Source organism: Pan troglodytes, chromosome 2 (assembly GCF_028858775.2).
Source record: "Pan troglodytes isolate AG18354 chromosome 2, NHGRI_mPanTro3-v2.0_pri, whole genome shotgun sequence".
NCBI lineage: Eukaryota > Metazoa > Chordata > Mammalia > Primates > Hominidae > Pan > Pan troglodytes.
In genome coordinates, this window is record NC_086015.1 from 15,172,178 (window position 1) to 15,193,628 (window position 21,451).

Sequence of the window (21,451 nt, forward strand, 5' to 3'; positions counted from 1 at the left end):
TATTTATGTAAAGCTCTTAAATCAAGCCTGACACACAGTATGCAGTAAGCATGGGGCTGTTACTTTTCTGCTGCAGCCTGTATGTTGTTAGTAAGTTGATTGTGCCCTTCTGCTTCCCAACCCCTCATACAGCCTGGGGTACCTCCTGATCTGTCAGTTCCAAATGCCACAGCAAAACAACCCACACCCTGCTTACCAGGGGCTTGAAATCATGTCTAACATGTTGTTTCTAAGATGCTGATTTTTCTAAAAGTGCTGATCACCATGGGTTTAGCAGGCCTAAAACTAGCCCAGGAAGTGAAACTTTGGGGAGGAATTCCAAATAACCAAGCCTTTGCTGAAATGCAGAATGGAGAGAGGAGGGATGAAAGTGTGGACGCAGCCATTTCCCAGGCTTCCCCCACCTGCCCTGCCCCCATCCCCCCTCCCACCTCCATCCCCCCCTTACCTCCCTTAAGCCCCACAGCTATAGAGAGAGGAAATGTATTTCCTTTAGAATTTATAACAGTTGCTATCCTGAGTGCTAACTCGGTTCCAAAGGGTGCATTAGTCTGGTAAAGTGTAAAATATGGAGGCCCTGGAGAATCACCAGGGAGTGGGAGAGGGCTTTCGTGGATCCAGGGTGTCTTGGCTGTCGGGTTGTGCTAATGTGCAGAGGGCTGGCCAGAAAAACAAATGGGACATCCCTGACTTCTCGAATCCATAATGCCCAGGACAGTGACATGGCCTGCCATTATCTCAAGGCCAAAGTCTCATATCACTGGGCATCACAAAGTCCTTTAATCCCCACCTTGCAGATGGGATCAGTGATCTCTGAGCTACCATTTATGGAGCACTAAGCCCTTTATAGAAATGGCATCATGAAACTTTCCAACAGCCCCACGGAGATGAAGTTATAACAGCACCTTGGACCTTGGGGCCAGGCTGAGTAGGGTGGATGCTCAGTTCTCCTACATGTGACCTTGTGCAAGTTACTCAATCTCTCTGTGACTTCATTTTCTCACCTGTAAAATAGGGATAATAATAGTTCCTACCTACTAGGACCTATTATTGTTGTGAGGATTAAATGAGTAAGCATCTGTAGCACTTAGAAGAGCATCTGGCACAATGGCCCCTGTCTTTATGAACCCTTGTGTTACCGACATGGGCCCTGAGGCCAAGAAAAAGGACCATGGACCTACCATACACAGCTTGTGAAGCTGAGCCTCAGACCCAGCTCTGTGTGGTCCACAACCAGGGCTGGTGGGACTGCTGCTACTGGGAGGAGGCTAAAATGCCCCTCTGACCCCCACCCCCACACCCCAACCCACCATGTCCCACCTCCTCAAACACCCTCCTCTCCCTGTGAGCTTAGGTGGTCCCTTCGAAAGTGCTGGGGTAAAATCTGAAACCATAACTGTTCAAAGGTTCAAATGGAGTTTTCCCGGCGCTGAGAAGGCAGAAAAACCTCGACCTCTCTCTCCCAGCTCTGGAAATGAAGGCAGCCAGGAAGAATCCTCAAGCTCCCAGAGCCAGGGACAGAGGTTCCCGGGGACCTGCAGAGGGGCCTCACCCCCACCCCACTCCTCCCCTTGCTGCTCGGGGTGGCACAGGTTGCTAATTAAAACACATCCTATTTTGAAATGTGGGCTCATTCATCAGGACGGGCTAGGGAGAAACAGAAGAGAGGTGTGAGGTTGTAGATCCTGGGGTCTCTTTAGTTCCCCGAAACCTCTAGGGGTAGGGTTCCTACTGTCAATCTTGTTCCACCTCTGTCTGACTTTGCCTTTTTCGATTTTGGCGCCCCTAGCAGGAATGAGGGGCGCAGGTATCACTATTTGTCTTTTTCAATCTATCTGTGATTGACTCTGCCAAACATCGTTTCATCTCTATTTCCATCTGTGCCTCTTTGTCTTGATTTATCTCTGTCTGTCGTTTTGTGTGCCCGCAGGTGCGTGGGTGGGGGTGGAGTTGTCTCACCAAGGTTCTGACCCTTCTGCCACCCCTCCTTCCAAACCCAAGGAGCAGTCCGCCTCGCAGAGCCCGAGCCCGGGTACCCAGCGGGAGCAGCTCCAAACCTGGGGCGCGAGCTGGGAGAGGGTGTCCGAGCGAGAGGCGCGCCCCTCGCGCCCCCTCTCTCCGCGGGGGCGGCCCTGGGCGCATGGAACCGGGTGCGGGGGCGCTGCAGGCCCGCGGGGCCCGGGTCCCCGCCTTCCCCGCTGCTCGCGGGTGGGCCCCTCGGAGCGGCTCCTCCTCCGGCGCCCCGCCTCCCCGAGCGCTCCCCGGCGCCCCCGCCGCCGCCCCCGCGGCACACCCAGCAGCCTGGCCGCCGCGGCCAACGCGCCACCAAACTTTCCCCGGAGCCGGCGCCGGTGAGTCGCAGCGGGGCGCGGGCTTGGGCGGGAGCGGGGCCGCAGCGGCGGGGCGAGGCTGCGCGCTGGCCAGGCTGGGTTCCGGGCATCCCCGCAGGGCGGCCGGGAACCCCGGAGCCGCCGGCTTGAGATGAGCGCGCTTGGGTACCCTCGCGACGCGGGTGGCCTGGGGAAGGTGGCGGAGGGCGGCTCGCTCGGTGGCACCGCTCCCCTCTCCACATTGTGGCCCCAGAACTCGACGCGCAGACACCTTTAGCTTCCCCGGGCTTCGGCAAGGTGCGCGCCCTGAGCGTCCGTCTTTGAGCTCGGGCGAGCAGAGGGGGAGCCTCGTTTTCTTTGAGCCTCCCCAGGGTCTGAGTTTGCTGCTAACCGTACTGCCAGCCCATTGGTTGAGTGCGTTCACTGTGCCAGGCTTTGGGCATCCATTATCTGTTGCAATATTGTTATACTCATTTTACAGAGGAGGAAACTGAGGCTCGGGGAGGGAAAGTTGTGCCCAGGAGCATCAGCTGGTTAAGGGGAGAGAGTCAGGGTTTTGCTCGGAGTCATCCTGATCCAAATCACTTGAATACACTGAGGTAAGCCCCAGGCTCAGCGTCACCTGGAGTCGGGGGTGGGAACTGTCCGGACCACCACCCGCCCTTCCCCTGCAGTTCGGCTGCAGCTGGGGGTGTGGAGCAAGAGGCGGATCACCTCCTCCTCGTTGTACCGAGAGAGGAGGATGCTTTGGGAAAATGAGTGGATATTATGGCCAGGGAGTGGATTCTGGTGACAGAAAAGCATCGGGGCTGCTCTTTCAGAGATCAGATTCTAGAAGTTGCTCTCAGTTTTTCTCGAAGGAGCCCAGGAAGCCAGGAGCAGGAGCTGGAGTACAGCAGCTCCTCAAGGAAGTCACGTCTCCTGCTCTGTTACCCCACCCCCAGCCCCCAGTCCTCCATGAAGATCCCACCTCTTCCCTCCTAATTCCCTGATCCCACCTCTTCCCTCCTAATTCCCTGATCCCACCTCTTCCCTCCTAATTCCCTGATCCCTCTGAGGTGTCCGCTTGCCTGGCAGCTGATAGTGCAGAGATGTTCCAGGCAGAGTGGCTGTCCTCCGGCAGAGGGCTCCCGCCTCAGCCTGGAGCAGACAAGACGAGGCAGGCTGGGAGTCCTGGTGAACAAGGTTTTCAGACTGGAAGGTGCCTGAATAACTCATTTTATGATTGCGGGGCCAAGAAACCTGTGACAGGAGCACAGACGGAGTGTGTCCCTGGAGCATGAAGGAGAGGGGAATTGAGGGTCTTATAGGAAGAGTCTTGGAGGCAGCCAGAAACCAGCAGAGACTGGGAGAGAGGGAGGGTGGACACATGAGAGCATCATTATGCATTATCCCATCACAGCATTCTTGGAAGGTAAGTACTATTATTGAACAGATAGTCTACTGAGGCTCAGAGAGGTTAAGTAATTTGCTTGAGATTGCCCAGCTGGTCCATGACAGAATTGGGGTTTGAACACCCATGTTGCCTGACTCCCTCTAGATTATGAATGAAACTGAGGTGGCAGATGGGACCTTAGCTCCTTCTTTGCTTGTGTCTGGCAGCAGCAAAGGATGAATAGAGGAAAGCCAGGCAGCAGGTCCACTGCTCACAGGAATCCCGGACAACCCCATGTAAATCCCCGAGTGTGATTCAGGCATTTCTCCTGGTGTGGGGAGAATCTACGGAGAAGGGCAGGGGATGCCTGGCATTGTTTTCATTTTCAAATGTGACAGAGAATCCCGTGGAGGCAGGAGATGGACAGGTGCTGCCTGTCCATGATTTCAGGGCTGGGTGGAGGCCGGAGCAGCCTGCCAAGAGACCCTGCACCCCAGAGTGGTTTGGCCAATGCTGGGCTGGGAGTGGTCCTTCCTGACCCTCAGCTGAGTGTCCAAGGGAGGAGGGACTTATACATGAGCCTCCTCCTCTTCGACTCTCTCAGAATTCTGTGTTGGCACTTTCCTCTTCACAATGAAGGAGTGCCTGGCTTTTCCTTAGCAGAGAAAACACATAGCAAAGACATCAAAAGTGTGGGATTCTGGAGCTCACCTGTTGGGGTTCACATCTCAGCACTGTTGCTTATGAGTTTTGTGGCCTTGGTCAAGTTGCTACACGTCTCCGTTCCTTGGTTTCCCCATTTTTAGAATGGGGGTATTCCTGACACCTTCTTCACTGGGTTGGTAAGAGAATTAGGTGTGTTCATGTGCATAAAGCACTTCAGTGGTGCCATGTAATACCTAAAAGTGTTAAGAGTCCATTGTTATTGTTGTTGCTATTAAGGTCAAACAATCCCAGCTCTGTATCCTTTCTCTGCCACCTGCAAATTGCCCAGCCTCTGCAGGCTTCTTGTTTTCTCATCTGTAAAGTGAGAGTAGGTCTGGTTAGATATAGTGTGTGCCCCAAAGTCTTACTGCAGTCTCAAGCTTTAAATAGTCTGAGACTTGAAGTCTCAGTGTGGACCTGTATAAACTTCTGATACTCTGCTAGACACTCAGCAAACGCTGGCCATTGCCACGAGTGTCACTAGTGTGGATGATATTGCTGCTACACAATGCAGCTTGAACTTTGTGCTCTGGCTTTGTTCTGACGAGCATGGATTTGGGACAGTTTTCAATCAGATGTTTTCTGGAGGGACAGAAAGCTTAGGGTTGGAACCCCAGCTCTTGCCCTTAGAACCGAGAGACCTTGGGCATCGGCTTCCTTATCTGCAAAATGGCCATTCGTTCTATTTGCCAGTATCTGTTTCTCAGGATGAATGTCAGGATGGAAATGTGGAGAAAAGAAGGAAAAAAGCAGATGGTATAAATTGCAAAGAATTACATACAATTGTAAGTAATTCTCATTAGCATTCAGGCTGGGAATTAGCTATAATTGCTCCTGATCCAAGATGTTTTATCTGAAAGATGTACCTGGCAGAGGATCATTCAAGCCCCAGTCACCTGCTGCCCTCCCTTTCACAGTGACGCTGAGCATTTCTGAATCTCGGGATGTAATTATAATAAAGCTCCCATATCTCCTTTATAAGTGACTCACTTCTGCCATTAATGGTTGTAGAGGACTAAGACGCATACTCTTCGGGAGCAATGCTGCTGATGCTGTCGGAGGGGGGGCCAGGATGCCTTGCCTCTTTTATGCATTCATCCTCACTGCTGTAATTCTCCAGTGATAATGCAGGGGGATCACATGGGCCAGGATCGAAGCTGACAGCTCTCAATTTATGCAACAGCTTGGATGGCAAGGGCCATTGAAACTTGCTGTTGCCAGCAGAATGCATGTTAGAAACTATCACATCCCAACAGAGGAATGAGCAGAAGAGGTTGAGGAAGCTGCCCCCAGGGAGTACTTAAAAGCACAGACTCCAATGTCCAACAGACCTGAGTTTGAATCTTAGTTCTGCCAGTGTATTCGTTGAGGTGTGATTTCTGGCTGTCTTTCCAACCATAATATCAGCTCTAATAGAGCAGGCAGCACATTTGTTTTATTCACCAAGACATTCACAGCTCCTAGCACGTAGAAGGTATTCATGAATGTCTATGGAATGGATGAATATGTGAATGACAAATTGCTTAATTGGGCCTCAGCTTTCTTATCTGTAAAATGAGGCTAATATAGCACCCACCTTACAGGTTGCTGTGAGGTCTGAATGAAGAAATGTTATGAACAGAATAAACATTCAGCAATGCCCTTGATGATAAATAGATGGGCATAAGCAAGCAAGTTGGCTTAGTCTGGGACATTTAACTTTTTTCCCACCCTTGGACCAACAAGGGACAAAAATACTAGTTGTAAGAATCTCCTGTATTTATACAGCACTCTGCAAAGTGCTTTCTTATCCATTGACTTCTAACAAGTAGGCAGAAATTATTATCCATGTTTTATAAGAGAAGAAACAGGTTCAGAGGGGTTGGTGAAATAAGTTACAGAGTTTAGAAGCAGCAGAAATTGGAATATAAATCCAGGTTGCTCTGATTTCTAAATAGCAGCTATTACACTGAGCTTTCCATTGCCCTCTAGAGAGTGGAAGGTGTAGTGTTTAGTCTTCCATGAACATGGTATCTCTCTACTTATTTAGGATATTTTTAACATCTTTAATATCTCGTGACATGGCTTCCTAATTTTCATTTTGTGTTTTTTTATATCTTTTGTTATATATATTTCTATTATTTGATAATTTGTATGCTATTATACATTTTTGATAGAAAAATTCGTGTTCTGTTGGTTACTTGTTGGAGAAATATGCTTGGCTTTTGCATATTGATTTTGTATCCAGAAATCTTGTTAAACTGTCTTACTAATTCAAAAAAATGTATTTGTAGATTCTTTTGAAAACACCGTATACAATTGTAAGAGGTACAAATAACAGTTTTGTTTCTTCCTCTCTAATCCTTGTATTCTTTCCTTTTTATTCTTGCCTTACTACCCTTCTAAGACCTTAGTACAATAATGAATTGAAGAATGGCCAGGCACGGTGACTCACACCTGTAATCCCAGCACTTTGGGAGGCCGAGGTGGGTGGATCACCTGAGGTCGGGAGTTTGAGACCAGCCTGGCCAACATGGCAAAACCTCATCTCCACTAAAACTACAAAAATTAGCCAGGCATGGTGGTGCATGCCTGTAGTCCCAGCTACTTGGGGGGCTGAGGCAGGAGAATTGCTTGAACCTGGGAGGCAGAGGTTGCAGTGAGCCGAGATTGCACCACTGCACTCCAGCCTGGGTGACAGAGTGAGACTCTGTCTCAAAAAAACAAAACAAAAAGACGGTGGACATCTAGCCTTTTACAGCTCTTATGGGAGAGCTGTCCACATTTGATAATGAGGTATCATGTTTACTCTAGGTTTTTGGTAGATACTCTCTATCAGATTAAAGAAGTTCCTTTCTATTCCCAGTTTGCTGAGTGTTTCTTTTCTTTTTAGTTATAAATGGAAATAGAGTTTTAACAGATGCTTGTTCTGCATCTGCCCAGATGGTCACATGATTTTTCTTTTTCAATCCGTTAACATGATGCATGACATCGACTTCTGCATTTCTGGAATAAACCCAATTTGAGTCATCCTGTAGCATCTTTATTTCCAGCTTATATTTACAAACCCTTTTGTTTAGGATTTTAAAATCATGAGTTCATGAGTGCTGTTCACCAGTGATTTCGTTTCTCATGCTTACTTTTCAGGCTTTGGTATCAAGGTTATGCTGGCCTCACAAAATGATGTGGGCAAGAGTCCCACTTTTCTGTTCTCTGGAAGAGATTGCACAAGATGGGCGTTGTTCTTCCTTGAGTGTTCAATGCAACTCACCAGTGAGGCCCCCAGTGGATGGATGCTAACGTGGAGGGTAGGGAGGAAAGCCAGTTTTGAAGGAGGAACTTGCTACCAATCAGAGGCTCAGCCTGCCTCTGGTGGAAGTAAACAGAGACTGCGAACCTGTCTGTCCTGAGTACCATGGGGAGAGCCCAGCCTTGGACTCTGGATGAGAGTTCTTCTAACCAGACATCCAGATGAAGGGGACTCAGCCTAGGGTGAAACCTTAATATCTGCTGAAGTCTCCATCTGCTTCTACAATTGCAGCTGCTTCAGACAGTATACCTGTATATTGTTATTTCCTGGTGGCCACAGATTGAGGGACAGTCAGATTCCATTGACCATTCCTGTGCCAGTTTTTAGGCCAGGCTCTCCTTCTCTGTCATGTTATCAGTTTTTGTGGAATCTCCATATTATGACCTAAGGGCCATGCCCCTTTCTGCCAATTCACCTTTTCCCTACCCCCAGGATAACTAGATTTGAGCAATTTTCTCGGCTGGAATCTTGCCTCAGTCCTCTTTTTAATAAAGTGCCAGGCACTGTCCTAACTTGAATTATCTCTCTTAACTCCCTTAACAATGCTATGAGGTAGTTACTGTTATTCCAATTATTCAGATAGGAAAACAAGGTTTCTCACTGTCGTTAGTTTAATGGTTTCATATTTTAGACTAAATTATCGCTCTGTAACCTATTTGGGTTTTGAAGAAAGATAAAAGTCTAAATTAATTTTCCTTCTCACATACTTAACCAATGGTCCTCATCCTGTTCCCCTTCCTGTTTATTAAATCTTTCTTCCTTTCTTCCCCACCTTTCTTTCCTACGTCACCTGCAGCAGCACTAAATTGCAATATATCTTTGGAGGCAGAGCCACCAAATCACACTCAACTCCAGGGAACACCATTTGCACAGTTCTGTATCTTGGGCCTCAGGGCACGTAACCTGGAAACCCAGTCATTGACAGTAGATCTCTTTCTGAACTGTCTGTTCTGATCTGTTGAACCATCTGCCAATTCTAATAACTATCAGACAGGGCCATGGCAAAAAACAGAGGGCACATCCCAACTGGGTGATTGAGAAAGGTTTTGATAAAGAGCCTGTTACCTTGTATAGACCTTTTGGTCTGGTGAGCTAACATGGGATAGTGCAGTACCCTAGAGTATCAATGGGAAGAGGAGAGTTGTTTCTGCCTTCAAGTTTGGAGGAGCAAGAGAAGGGAATAAACACTCAATGTCATTCTCCTCCTGCCCTGCCTGTGGCCAAACCCAAGAGAAGGGAATAAACACTAAATGTCATTCTCCTCCTGCCCTGCCTGTGGCCAAACCCAATCAGAAGTGGGTGGACAGCAAGAGAGCCTTTGATGTGGTTCAGGGGCACAGAGCACAGGAGGAGGACCGGAGATCTGTGCCATGCTGGTTTGATGATTGTTTGTATAGGTTGTATTTTAATAGCTAACAAAGGCATCTGCTTTCCCTTCTTTTTTCATTTCTTTCAAACTTTTCCAGGCAATTTTCACTTGGTTTGCTCTTTCAAGAGTGTTCCTTTTATTTACTTGCTAGCTTTTCTTTGTTCCTGGAGAGAATCACTAATCATCATTAAATAAGTACATCCTGCTGCCCCTTGCCCTTGGCCCCGGTGAGGCACAATTCCACCACCAGCCCACACCTGTGGTCTGGAGAGTCTGTGGACGTGATTGTTGATCCCAGGCTCATATGGGAAGCCTGGTTTTCTTTCCTCTGTCCTTGGTGTCTGACTACTTGAGTGGCGGGGCCACCCTGATGAGCCTAACATGGGCCTCTGGTAGGGTCTGCATTCATAACAGAGCGCCTGGCACTTCATGGTGCTCACAAACCTTTGAATGGAACGGCTTTCCAGGCATCTTGAAAGTGGTAAGAAACACTGGGCAAGGATAAGTTATTTTCCCTGTTGTATCAGGAGCTCAATAAATATTTTTCAGTTGTTTATTGATTGATTCTCACAGCAGCGGGTTTCACCAAGCCTTGAAAACCTCCATTAACAAGCCAGGAACTCAAGATGGAGTTTTCTCCCACTGGTCTCTCCTGTAGGGGGCGGTGGGAAGGGCCGATAAATAGCACTCCTCTGCCCAGCCTGAGCTCTGTACCAATCGAGAATGAAGACAAAAGGCAAGACAAGGCAGCTGGAGAACAAAATGTCATGGTTATTACTAATCAGAGTGACAGTGGAGCGTGTGGGCTCGCAAATGCTGAAGGCCAGGATGGGCTGAGTTGCCCACTCAGATACAGGCAGTGCTGGGCTCTGCAGGAGGTGGCCCCTCCCTGTCCTTCCTGGAGAGAGTGGAAAGGACGCATGCTCCCCGCAGGCACGCTGGCTCCCAAAAGAAGGGACTGAGTTATACTTACTTACCTATTTCATCTCTCAGATTCACTCATAGATACGGTCACCATGCAAGGAACCAGGGCAGGAGCCATTGAGGAGCTGGGGAGAGCCCTGGGTTATAAGGTGATGATGCTCCCATCGAGTGGCAGGATATATGATGAATGGGCAAGAAGCATTTTCCTCTCCTTGGTGGGGGAGTGCAGGTAAGGGGATTGGGGTGATCCAGAGGTCCCTAGCACCTGCTATTATCTGGACCAGCAGGGTATGGGAGAAATAGTCCCTGACCTTTCTGACCTTCCTGTCCTGATGACTGATGAAAAGAACTACTGTCTGTTGAGAAAGCACTCCAGGGCTTTCCATTTGTGATGTCACCCAGTCCTCAACAGCTCTACGAGATGCACATTCATGTGCCCATTTTATAGATGAGACAACTGAGGCTAGAGACATGGAGTAACTTATGCTAGAGTGTAACTGGGGAGACCAGTAACAAGGCTATTGCTGTCATCCAGATGGGAGAGGACAGCCCCTTGGACTGGCAGTGGCCAAGGAGAGAAACAGACAGATTGAGACTGGTGTGGAGTCCATGCTTAGGACTGGACAGGTGGCTATGTGTGGTGAGGCTGAATGAGCTGTTACTAGGAGGCAGGGTTAAAGCAGTGTCTTGGGTAATTTGTGGTTATTCTTGGGTTTGGTTTGGTTTGGTTTGGTTTGGTTTGGTTTTTTGTAAAATAGACGTGACCCTCCTAGGCAAAGATTATTCAAAGAATTAAGAATTCCACAGGCACCACCACATCTGCACATCTTAGTGGAGCTGAAGCTGCTGCTCACTTGCTGTGAATTGGAAGTGCTAGCTGGAGCATGCTTAGGGGGAATTAAAATGTGCAGACCTGGAAGAGGTCTAGTTGGGAAGGAGATCCTGAGACAGCCTCCCCCACTGCCTTCTTGCCCTTCTGATCACCTTAGAGGTGGTCACTGCTGCATCCCGCTGCACCGCGTGTTTCCCGAGCTCCTCCCCACTGTGCATCACCCCATCCCAGCCTCAACGTAGGCCTCCTCCTCCTTCTGCACACCCAACACAGACTTCTTTACCTCCAGGCAGCCCCCTCCTATCCCCAGAGGTCCCTTTCCGAGGGACATATCTGACCATTTCACTTTCCTGCTTAAAATCCAGTGACATCCTCTGCAGCCATTAAATAGAAGGAAACCTGAATTTTACCATCTGGAAAGATGTCCCTGATAAATGCATTGGACAAGAGCAAGTGGCAGAATGACCTGGCCAGCCTCAGAAGGCAGGGCACAGTGGTCAAAACATGGGCTTGGAGGCTGCAATGCGTTTGAACCCGAGCTCTACCACTTAGTCACTGTATGGCCAGGAGCAAGTTCTGAATTTCTCTGTGCCTCAGCTTCCTCATCTGTGAAATGGGAATGATAATAGTCCTCTCCCCTATAAGGTTGTGAGGCCTCACCCCTATAAGGTTAATATGTCAAATGTGCTAGTCCAGTGCTGCTCCTAGTAGCATCCAATAAACACTAGTTATTACATTAGCGTATAAGTACATGTGAACACATATAATCATAGGTCACATCGATGCCTATGATTATATGTGTTCTCATGTATTTATATACACCTCTCTCTCTTTTCACCTCATTCTTCAGGACTCAGAGGTATTCTCTTCCAGGAAGTCTTCCCTGAATACCCCCCACCCCTAAGGCTGGATTAGGATCCTTCTCTGGCCTTACAACACCCCCAGACTCACATCTTCCATACATGTCCTTATTGTCACCATCGGTCCCCCCGTGGCTGTGAGCAGCTTGAGGACATAGGCTGTAACTGATTTCCCTCCATATCCCTGGTACCCATCGACGTGCAAGGAACATAGTGCACTCTCTGGAGATACTTGTTGAATGAATGAATGAATGAATGAGTGAGCAGGACTTTGAAACATAAGGGATCGATGGGTAAAGACATGGAGGGAGAACAGCCAGGTATAGGGGATGGCCTGAGCCAAGGCATAGAGGTAGAAAGGGATGCTCCAGAGAGAGCACACGGCCCGGGCTGGCCATGCCTTAGAGAGCGACAGGGAGGTTAACAGGAAGTAATTAAGATGCTCAAGGTGGGTAGGGGCCAAAGGAGTGTTCTGTGTAAAGAAGGGAAAGGAGATGTGATGGGGTGGGCGTGAAGAACGAAGGGATGGATTGAGGGACAGTGTTGCTTCTTTCATTTAAATCCTTATCCCCCAGGCTGGTTTAGATGCTTCCATGACACTGTGCATTCATCAGGATGTAAAATAAATACCTGGTTTACCTGTTTCTACCACCAGCCTGGAAACTCCTTGAGAGATGGAAATTGATGGTGTTTTGTTTTGTTTTGTTTTGTTTTTCTAAAAATCTTGCACACAAAGATAAGCTATTTCCTCCTCCATGCCTACTTTTTCTCTGCCACGTAGGGCTACAGATGTAGATGGTGTTGTGCATTCTGATAACTGGATATTAATAGAAGTTACTCCAGTTCTTGTGGGAATAGAAAATTTATAGCTTCTCCAATTCAATGGAACCCATTCTGTCAACCCTGCTTCCTTTATTGAGTCCTTGAATCAAGCTGGAAACAGAAACAGCAGTGCAGTTCACTCCTCGGTCAGATGCAGACGCAGGAATATTGAGCAGTGACCCGCCAAAGAAAAAGTTCTCGCTGAATTTCTTGGTGCTGAACTGAATGAACTTGAACTGCTTGCCACACCCAACAGGGAAGGGTCCCAGCAGCAAGGTGCAGGAAGGTAAAACAGGAGTTGGAGTCTGTTCATGGTGATCGTGTGCCTGCTGTGCAGTGGGGATGCTGGGACAGACACGGCTGCTGCCCTTACAGGTGACAGAGTAAAGAAGACAGCTGCTAGGCCAGTAACAACAAAGCAGAATGTGACATTCTCATACGAGAAAGCACAGTGCTAAGACAGTCTCAGAGAGGCTAAGTGACTCGCATAAGCTCACACAGCTCATAAGTAACAAGGTTGAAATGGAGATCCTTGACTCCTTCACTGTGCTGCAAAGCCCCTCAAGGTATGATGCTTGCTGCCTGAAACATTTGGGGCAATAGCCCAGCACTTTGTAATCCTTCTCATTCTCTGCTTGGTATCTCACATTGCAATCATCCATTAATTCCCTCCACCTATAAATATCAAAAGTGCCTATTTCTAGGTACTGGGCATATATCCTTTTTCCTGAGTTCCAGGCTGGATAACAGGAATAAGTCCCAAAACTAATCCTTGAGTTTCTGATATTAAGTGCTCCCCAATACCCAGAGATTTAGGGGTTTTTTTTCCTCTGTTACAGGGAAAACACACACACACGCAAGAAGAGAAGAAAAAGCAAATGAGCAATTAGCTCTGTAGATCGAAGCACAAACTTTGAGGAAGTTTCAGGGATTTGAACATTCAAGGTTTGGAACTGACATTGGGCCGGGTTGCCCCATCAGTGCCAAGAATCGTTACGGTGATCTCACTGTGCCAGTTCTGAATACAGAGGGCTTTCTCTGCATTGGTCACTAAGAGAAATGTCTCTCCGGAATCAAGCATTTTTCTGATGAATGCATTTTACTTCCTTTCATCCCAGACACAGAGCTGTGTGTCTATCTGTGCACTAAATGTTACTTTGAAAACACTGCAATTTGGAGCTGATCTCAGCTTCTGTGCTTATTAGTTTGTAATATTGCCCTCCCGAGTTTTCTTGGCATCACCTAACACGGAGTAAGGGAATAATGGTGTGTACTGAGCGTCTCCTGTGTATTGGGCTTTGTGCTGAGAACTTTATATTTGTCGTTTCGTTTGCTCCCCTAAACAACCTTGTGAGGTCAGGACTATGGTGATCTGCATCTTGGCCCTAAGCAGGACCCATAGGCTCTCTGCATCCTGGCCCCTCCACACTGGGCAACCAGCCCTTCCCCAGACATATCTTGTGTATCCTCATCACTGCCCACATATGCTCCCACCTTCTCAGCCCACACAAACCCCATGGCCCCATTGAGTTGTAGACTTAAAACAAGTGAATTTTGGGGTATTTTTTAATTGTGATAAAATATACATAACAACATGAGTGAGTGCTAAAATATGTGAATTATTACCCCATGAAGCGTTGAAAAAGAAAGACAAGAAGGGGAGAAACGCTCTTCCCAAGTTCCCCGGTCCATGCACATACCAAATAACTCTCCTCTATTCTCCACTCCACCATTCATTCAACAACATCTATTGAGCACTTCCGGTGTATGAGGTGCTCCTCTAGGCACACGGGATTCCTGCAGAACAGAGCAGACAAGCATTCCTGCCCTGGTGAGGCCTACACTGTACTTTCCGGTTTCTCCAGGCCCGTGACATCTGCTGTCTCCTGCATTCTCCAGGCCCTGACATCTGCTGTCCCCTGGATTCTCCAGGCCCGTGACATCTGCTGTCCCCTAGATTCTCCAGGTCCATGACATCTGCTGTCCCCTGGCTTCTCCAGGCCCATGACATCTGCTGTCCCCTGGCTTCTCCAGGCCCATGACATCTCCTGTCCCCTGGCTTCTCCAGGCCCGTGACATCTGCTGTCCCCTAGATTCTCCAGGTCCATGACATCTGCTGTCCCCTGGCTTCTCCAGGCCCATGACATCTCCTGTCCCCTGGCTTCTCCAGGCCCGTGACATCTGCTGTCCCCTAGATTCTCCAGGTCCATGACATCTGCTGTCCCCTGGCTTCTCCAGGCCCATGACATCTCCTGTCCCCTGGCTTCTCCAGGCCCGTGACATCTGCTGTCCCCTAGATTCTCCAGGTCCATGACATCTGCTGTCCCCTGGCTTCTCCAGGCCCATGACATCTGCTGTCCCCTGCCTTCTCCAGGCTGTGACATCTGCTGTCCCCTGGCTTCTCCAGGCCCGTGACATCTGCTGTCCCCTAGATTCTCCAGGCCCATGACATCTGCTGTCCCCTGGCTTCTCCAGGCCCATGACATCTGCTGTCCCCTGGCTTCTCCAGGCCCATGACATCTCCTGTCCCCTGGCTTCTCCAGGCCCATGACATCTGCTGTCCCCTGGCTTCTCCAGACCCACGACATTTGCTGTCCCCTGGATTCTCCAGGCTGTGACATCTGCTGTCCCCTGGCTTCTCCAGGCCCGCAACATCTCCTGTCCCCTGGCTTCTCCAGGCTAGTGACATCTGCTGCCCCCTGGCTTCTCCAGGCGCACGACATCTACTGTCCCTTGGCTTCTCCAGGCCCATGACATCTGCTGACCCCTGCATTCTCCAGACCAGTGACATCTGCTGTCCCCTGCATTCTCCAGGCCTGTGACATCTGCTGTTCCCTGGATTCCCCAGGCCTGTGACATCTGCTGTCCCCTGTATTCTCCAGGCCCGTGACATCTGCTGTCCCCTGGCCTCTCCAGGCCCGTGACATCTGCTGTCCCCTGGCTTCTCCAGGCCCGTGACATCTGCTGCCCCCTGCATTCTCCAGGCCCGTGACATCTGCTGTCCCCTGCATTCTCCAGGCCCGTGACATCTGCTGTCCCCTGGCCTCTCCAGGCCCGTGACATCTGCTGTCCCCTGGCCTCTCCAGGCCCGTGACATCTGCTGTCCCCTGGCTTCTCCAGGCCTGTGATATCTGTAGTTCATGGTTTGTGCAGCCTCATGGTTTTTGATTTCTGCCCCTGAGCCCAATCAATTGGTACCTCCCTGTATGTTTCACATTCAGCCTCCTAAGAGGAAATTTGTTTAGTTCAGTCAGCAGGTATCCACTTGGCTGGAAATGTTGCTGTAGGCTGCCCTGTAAATAGCCTGTGAATGATTGTGTTTGGGCAAGTGCTCATGGGTAGTCATGACATCACGTGCTCAGCTCTCCTGAGAGGGAGGCTTGGGGCCTGCCAGGCCTTGCCCATTCACTTGACAAATATTTTTCAACAGTTAATATTTTCTCTGCCCAATAGGTGTCAGGGATTGTTCTGGGTGCTGAGATACAAGGATGAACAAGGCGGGAGAACCTGCCTTCCTAGGGCTTCCATTCCAGCAGAGGGACATGCAGGAGAGGAACCAAGGTGTAAGGTGAAATGCAGTGGTGAAGATGAGTGAAGAGCGTGTGGAAGAATGGAAGGGGTCCTTCTACGTAGGGTGGGATGGGCAACGTTCGAGTCAAGAGAGGATTGAAGCATGCATGCCCGTATCTCAGTGGAAAGCATTCTGGGCAAAGGGGACAGCAAGGCCTGGCTAGAAGGGGTTTGGAATGTTCCAGAAAGAGTTAGGAGGCTAGAGTGGCTGGGCACAGTGAGTGAGGGTGAGTGTAGGAGATGGAGTCAGAGGTCACAGGGCCAGACATGGAGAGCACTGCCGGCCACTAGGAGGACTCGGCTCTTGTTCAGAAGACACTGAGAGCCTGCAGGGTTCTCAGCCTGCAAGGATACAATGGGATGTGTGGACGACGCACAGAGGAAGCGGGGGACCCCACCGGAGGCCAGTGCTGTCCAAGCCAGGGTGGCAGGGGCCTAGGCCAGGGTACAATGTGGAGGCAGTGAGAAGCGAACAGCTTCCAGGTCTGTTTCGAAGGCAGGACTGAGCATAAGGGACATCTCTCTGATGCGCTCGCCCCAGTCACCCCGGTGGACCCAGACACTGCCGCCGCACAATGCCACAGTTGGTTGCCTCATCTATAACATGAGCGTAATCATTGTGCCTGCGTCCCGGGGCAACAGCGAGCATGCAGGGCCCTAGCAGGACTCCTGGCACAAAGCAGACACACAATGCTGTGAGGAACTCCAGGGCTGGGGGTGCAGGCTGTATGTAAAGAACTCCTCTAATATGGGGTTTACCCCATGGATTTGGGGCACCGCCTAGCAATGCCCCATCCAGGAACCCGGGAGTGATGTCTCTCTGGTTGGAAATGAAGGGAAAGACCCCTTTGCTGAGCTCCAACCAGGAGCCTGGGGTTTTCTCCAACGTATTTAAATCCCCACAGCCCCACAGAGCAATGGGACTTCCAGTTCCTTTGCAGAGCCTGGGGGAATGAAGGGATTCACACACAGGCCTGCAGCAAGGAGCTGAGCTCTCGCCGGAACAGCTGACCCCTAGCCACAGGGCAGGTTGGTGTAGTGATTAAAGGCCTGGGCTTGAGGTCTGCAGGAATCTGAGTTTGAATCATGGCTCTGCCACTGACTGGCTATGTGACTCTGAGCATGTCCCTTCTCTCTGTGCCTCAGTCTCCTCCTCTGTGGAATAGGACCATACTGGGCTCCTTGCCTGGTGGGGGTGAGGAGTAAGGGAGGTGACGGATGTAGCGTCAGACAGAACCCATATGTGGGTGCTTAACAGATAGGAGCTCCCTTCCCTCACCCCCAGGCCTGTGTCTCGGGCTCCTGCATGGCATCCCTGCCAGCAGTTTGAAGTAGACGCCTCATTGCCAGCTGCTGTCATGGAAACGAAGAGATGGGGGAAGTAGGAGAGGTCCGGAGGAGTGAGGAAGGACCATCATTCCATTGCTCACACCCCAGCCCACCTTATCCAGCTCACTATAACAAACAGGGAGGGCTCAGAGCACAGAGTGGGGGCTGGAAGACAAAGTAATGGAGGGGACAAAGGCTGGCTGGGGCCTTTGTTCCTACAGGGAGTGTGGGGTAGGGAGCACCCCCTATGAGGTTTGGGCAGCCTGGAGCCCGGATGTGACTCATTCTAGAAATTCTCGTCCGTTGGCCCTTCTCTCTGCACTCTTCAAGAGGCAATACATCCTATTTCCCTTTGATAAAGCTCCCCATCCCATCTCCATCAAGACGAAGCTGATGAGCCTTCTGGCTACTTTTGTGATTCAATATCCACGTGAGTTGCTAACCGTCTTGCAGACAAGAACTGCTCCGTTTGGGGTTTGGACCCAGTCTCCCTCATCCAGGAGTCCTTCAATAACTAGATCCCTTTTTAACACCTCATTCTTAGAAAAGGGTCCCATGCCCCTTCTCCATGCCCTAGCCCTCTGGGACCCTGTCCCGCAACTCTTACTGTCTCCTCCTCCCCACAGTGTGCAACCCTTGTTAGGCCCGCCTCCCTCACTAGGAATGCAGATTCCGGCTTTGCAGTCCCCAGAACTCAACAGAAGGGTGCCTTGGAGCCACCCAGAGCTGAGTTGGAATCCCTGCTCTGCCACCACGAACGAGCTGTGTGACAGGTGAACGACCCCTCTGAGTCTCAGTGTTATGATCCGTTCAAGGGTTTGAAAGCTGGAGCTAGCTGCTTTCCATGAGTTAGCCCAGGCCAAGCTCCTGCAAACTGTATTATCATGATTGTCATTTCATGCCTTTTTAAAACTCAGGAACAAAGAAGGAAGCAGAAAAGCAAACCACAAACTTGCTTTGTTTATAAAATTAAGTCGTTTCTCTTAGAGATGGAAAGAAGCTGCTGAACTCTTCCCTTGGAGGAGATGTCACCAGCTTTGGATAAGCTCGCCACATGTTTATTTGTGCACCTACTGTGTGCCACACCCCACACTGGGCAGTGGGAAGATAAATGGGGACGAGGCATGCTCCATGATTTTGAACCTGCGGCCTGGTGGGGAAGGCAGACCCGGAATAGGCAGTATCCCATGGGCGAGGAGCCCACTATGATCCTATTCCACAGATAAGGAGACCGAGGCACGGAGAGGGGAAGGGACATGCTCGGAGTCACACAGCCGGTCAGTGGCAGAGCCAGGATTCAAGATCGGTATCATAGTCAGATGAACACAAGGGTTACGAGCACACAGAAGTCGGCAGGGAGCACTTATCTCAGCCTGAAGACCCTGGGAAAGCCCCCTGGAGGATGAGGTATGCCAGGAAAATTTCAAAGAGGAATAGGATTTAACTCAGCTAAGTAAGGTGAGAAGGGCTTTCGGGCAGGACGTATAGCTGAGACGAGTACAGTGGTCTGAAATAGCATGGTGTGTGCAGGAGGCTGTGAGGAGATAGGTTGAAGTCAAGCATGAAGTCAAGGTTAAGGGCAGGGTTGTGGGAGATGAACAAACTAGAGAGATAAGCAGTGTCATATTGTTGGGGGACCTTTCATAATTAGGGATCGCCTCCCTCCCTGTCTTTTTCTAACCTAGAATCTCTTCATCAAAATGTGTCTGTTTAAGGGACACCAGGAGACCAAGAGGAGTTGCAGTTGCAGGGTTTTGGGGTTTTTTGTTTTTTTTTTTTTTTTTTTGAGACAGTCTCACTCTGTTGCCCAGGCTGCAGTGCAGTGGCACAATCTCAGCTCAGTGTAACCTTCTACACCCAGGTTCGAGCAATTCTCATGTCTCAGCCTCCCAAGTAGCTGGGATTACAGGCATGCACCACCACACCCGGCTAATGTTGCATTTTTAGTAGAGACAAGGTTTCACCGTGTTGGCCAGGCTGGTCTCAAATTCCTGACCTCAAGTGATCCACCTACCTTGGCCTCCCAAAGTGCTGGGATTACAGGCGTAAGCTACTGTGCCTGGCCAGGGTTGCAGGGTTTTGACTGCCCGTTCATTCTCTGGGATCTTGCTCATCATGCAGTGGCCCCTGCTGCACCAATGTGACTCAGGAGCTTTTTTTAAGAAATGCAGAGTCCCAGGCTTCACCCTAGACCTGCAGAATCAGAATCTACATTTTAACAAGCTCCCCGCGTTACAGATTGAAATGCTCTGGGCTAGCCCATGCAGTGCCAAGAAGCATTCAGACATCTGCCTCTGGCATCCTGGCAAAGATGAACTTCTCACTCTTCAAACAGTCCAGGACCCCTGAATAACCATGTGTCATTGGTCTTAGAGGACTAGAAGGGGACTCCCCCAACTCTGGGACCGCTCTCAAAAGATGTCTGAACCCCTTTTATTACCTCCCTGCGTTCCTTGGTGACATGTGTTCCTATCTCTGTTGTCTCATCTGAAGCAGGATGAAGTAGGATATCTAAACTCAACTTGCTTGCTTACTCAGTAAGGGGAAAACTTCTTTCTGTGTTCTGTGTTATGGTCTCCAGAGAAAATATATTTGTGCAGGAGATTTTGTAGGTGCTACTTGGTTTCTTCCATGAGCTGATTTATCTTCAAGGACAGGGCACCTAGACCTTGTGTTGTATCACTTGTATCACAGCCTATGTTTGTTCATTTGTGTTCTCTTGAGAAAGGGAAAATGATGACACAGTCTCCCCAGTCTCCAAAGACCTTGAAAACCAGGCCAAGTGTTTTGGACTTTTTGCTGAGGCACTACAGAGCCATTGAAGAATTCTGAGGAAGGGAGTGTCAGGTTCAATGTTGTTTATTGGGACACCACTCTGCCAGCGATGAGGGAGTGGCAATGAAAGTCTGGAGATCTCAGGGTGGAGTGCAGGGGCCCAAGTGGGAAAGATGAGGCCTGGGTCCAGGCAGTAGCCCTGTTGGGTCACACTGCCCCAGCCCTCAGAGGGCCCCTGCTTTCTCCTACTAAGCAGGCAGTGGCTGCAGGAATTCTGAATTCATTTTCTATTTTGTCTGCTGAACACTCAAACAGCAGATAAGCTTAAAGCAACAATTTAGAACTGAGAATAGAAATTGGAATCCTCTATGGGTCATATATGACCGATGAAGTCATCTATTTAGATCTGAACAATTTAGGAGCTGCTTGCTAGAATCTCGACCTCTCCTGGGAACCCCTCCTCATGCTTACACCAGCCCCTGGGGCCTGCTAAGGGACTCAGGACCCCCAGACCCAGCTGAGAAGGGAAAGAAAGAGAAGCAAAGACTTGAAAATACTTTTGTGGCTTTTGGCGAATCTTTTTTTTTTTTTTTTTTTTTTTTTTTGAGATGGAGTCTCGCTCTGTCACCCAGGCTGAAGTGCAGTAGCGCGATCTCGGCTTACTGCAAGCTCCTCCTCCCAGGTTCACGCCATTCTCCTGCCTCAGCCTCCTGAGTAGCTGGGACTACAGGTGCCCGCCACCACGCCCAGCTAATTTTTTTGTATTTTTAGTAGAGACGGGGTTTCACCATGTTAGCCAGGATGGTCTTCCTGATCTTGTGATCCACCCGTCTCGGCCTCCCAAAGTGCTGGGATTACAGGCGTGAGCCACCGCGCCCGGCCAGCTTTTGGTGAACCTTCTAGGAGCACACTAGAGCAGTGTTTCCCAAAGTCCCTCTGTGGGGCCCTGGATGAAGAGGTTCCCTGGCTGAATAAGCTTGGAAATGCTGAGTATCGTATGCCCTTCTTAGGGGCTTGCCATACTTAGTAAAGGGTGGGGTCAGAGACTACCTGGCTTTGAATCTCAGCTCCACCATTTACTTTATGATCTTGGAAAATGACTTTTTCTTGGGTTGATTCATTTTTCTTGTCTGTAAAATGGAAATAATGATCATGCTGATGAAATAAAGTTATTATGATTACTGACATAATACATAGCACAGGTCTGGCACATTAGGAAATAGTCAAGAAAGGGTAGCTGTCAAATAATAATTATATATATATATGGGTTT

The 21,451-nt window shown here is 49.6% G+C and overlaps 1 protein-coding gene across 4 annotated transcripts in view; it reads left to right on the forward strand.

The window, feature by feature from the left end:
• HRH1 (histamine receptor H1) overlaps window positions 1-21,451 on the forward strand; it is a 125,838-nt gene that overhangs the window by 14,933 nt on the left and 89,454 nt on the right. The window contains exon 1 of one of the 4 annotated variants that reach the window (XM_016940001.3): window positions 2,272-2,351. The exons of 1 other annotated variant lie outside the window; for it this stretch is intronic. The gene's annotated coding sequence lies outside the window, so the exon portion shown is untranslated. 2 more of the 4 variants (XM_016940003.3, XM_016940002.3) reach the window with 2 other exon arrangements.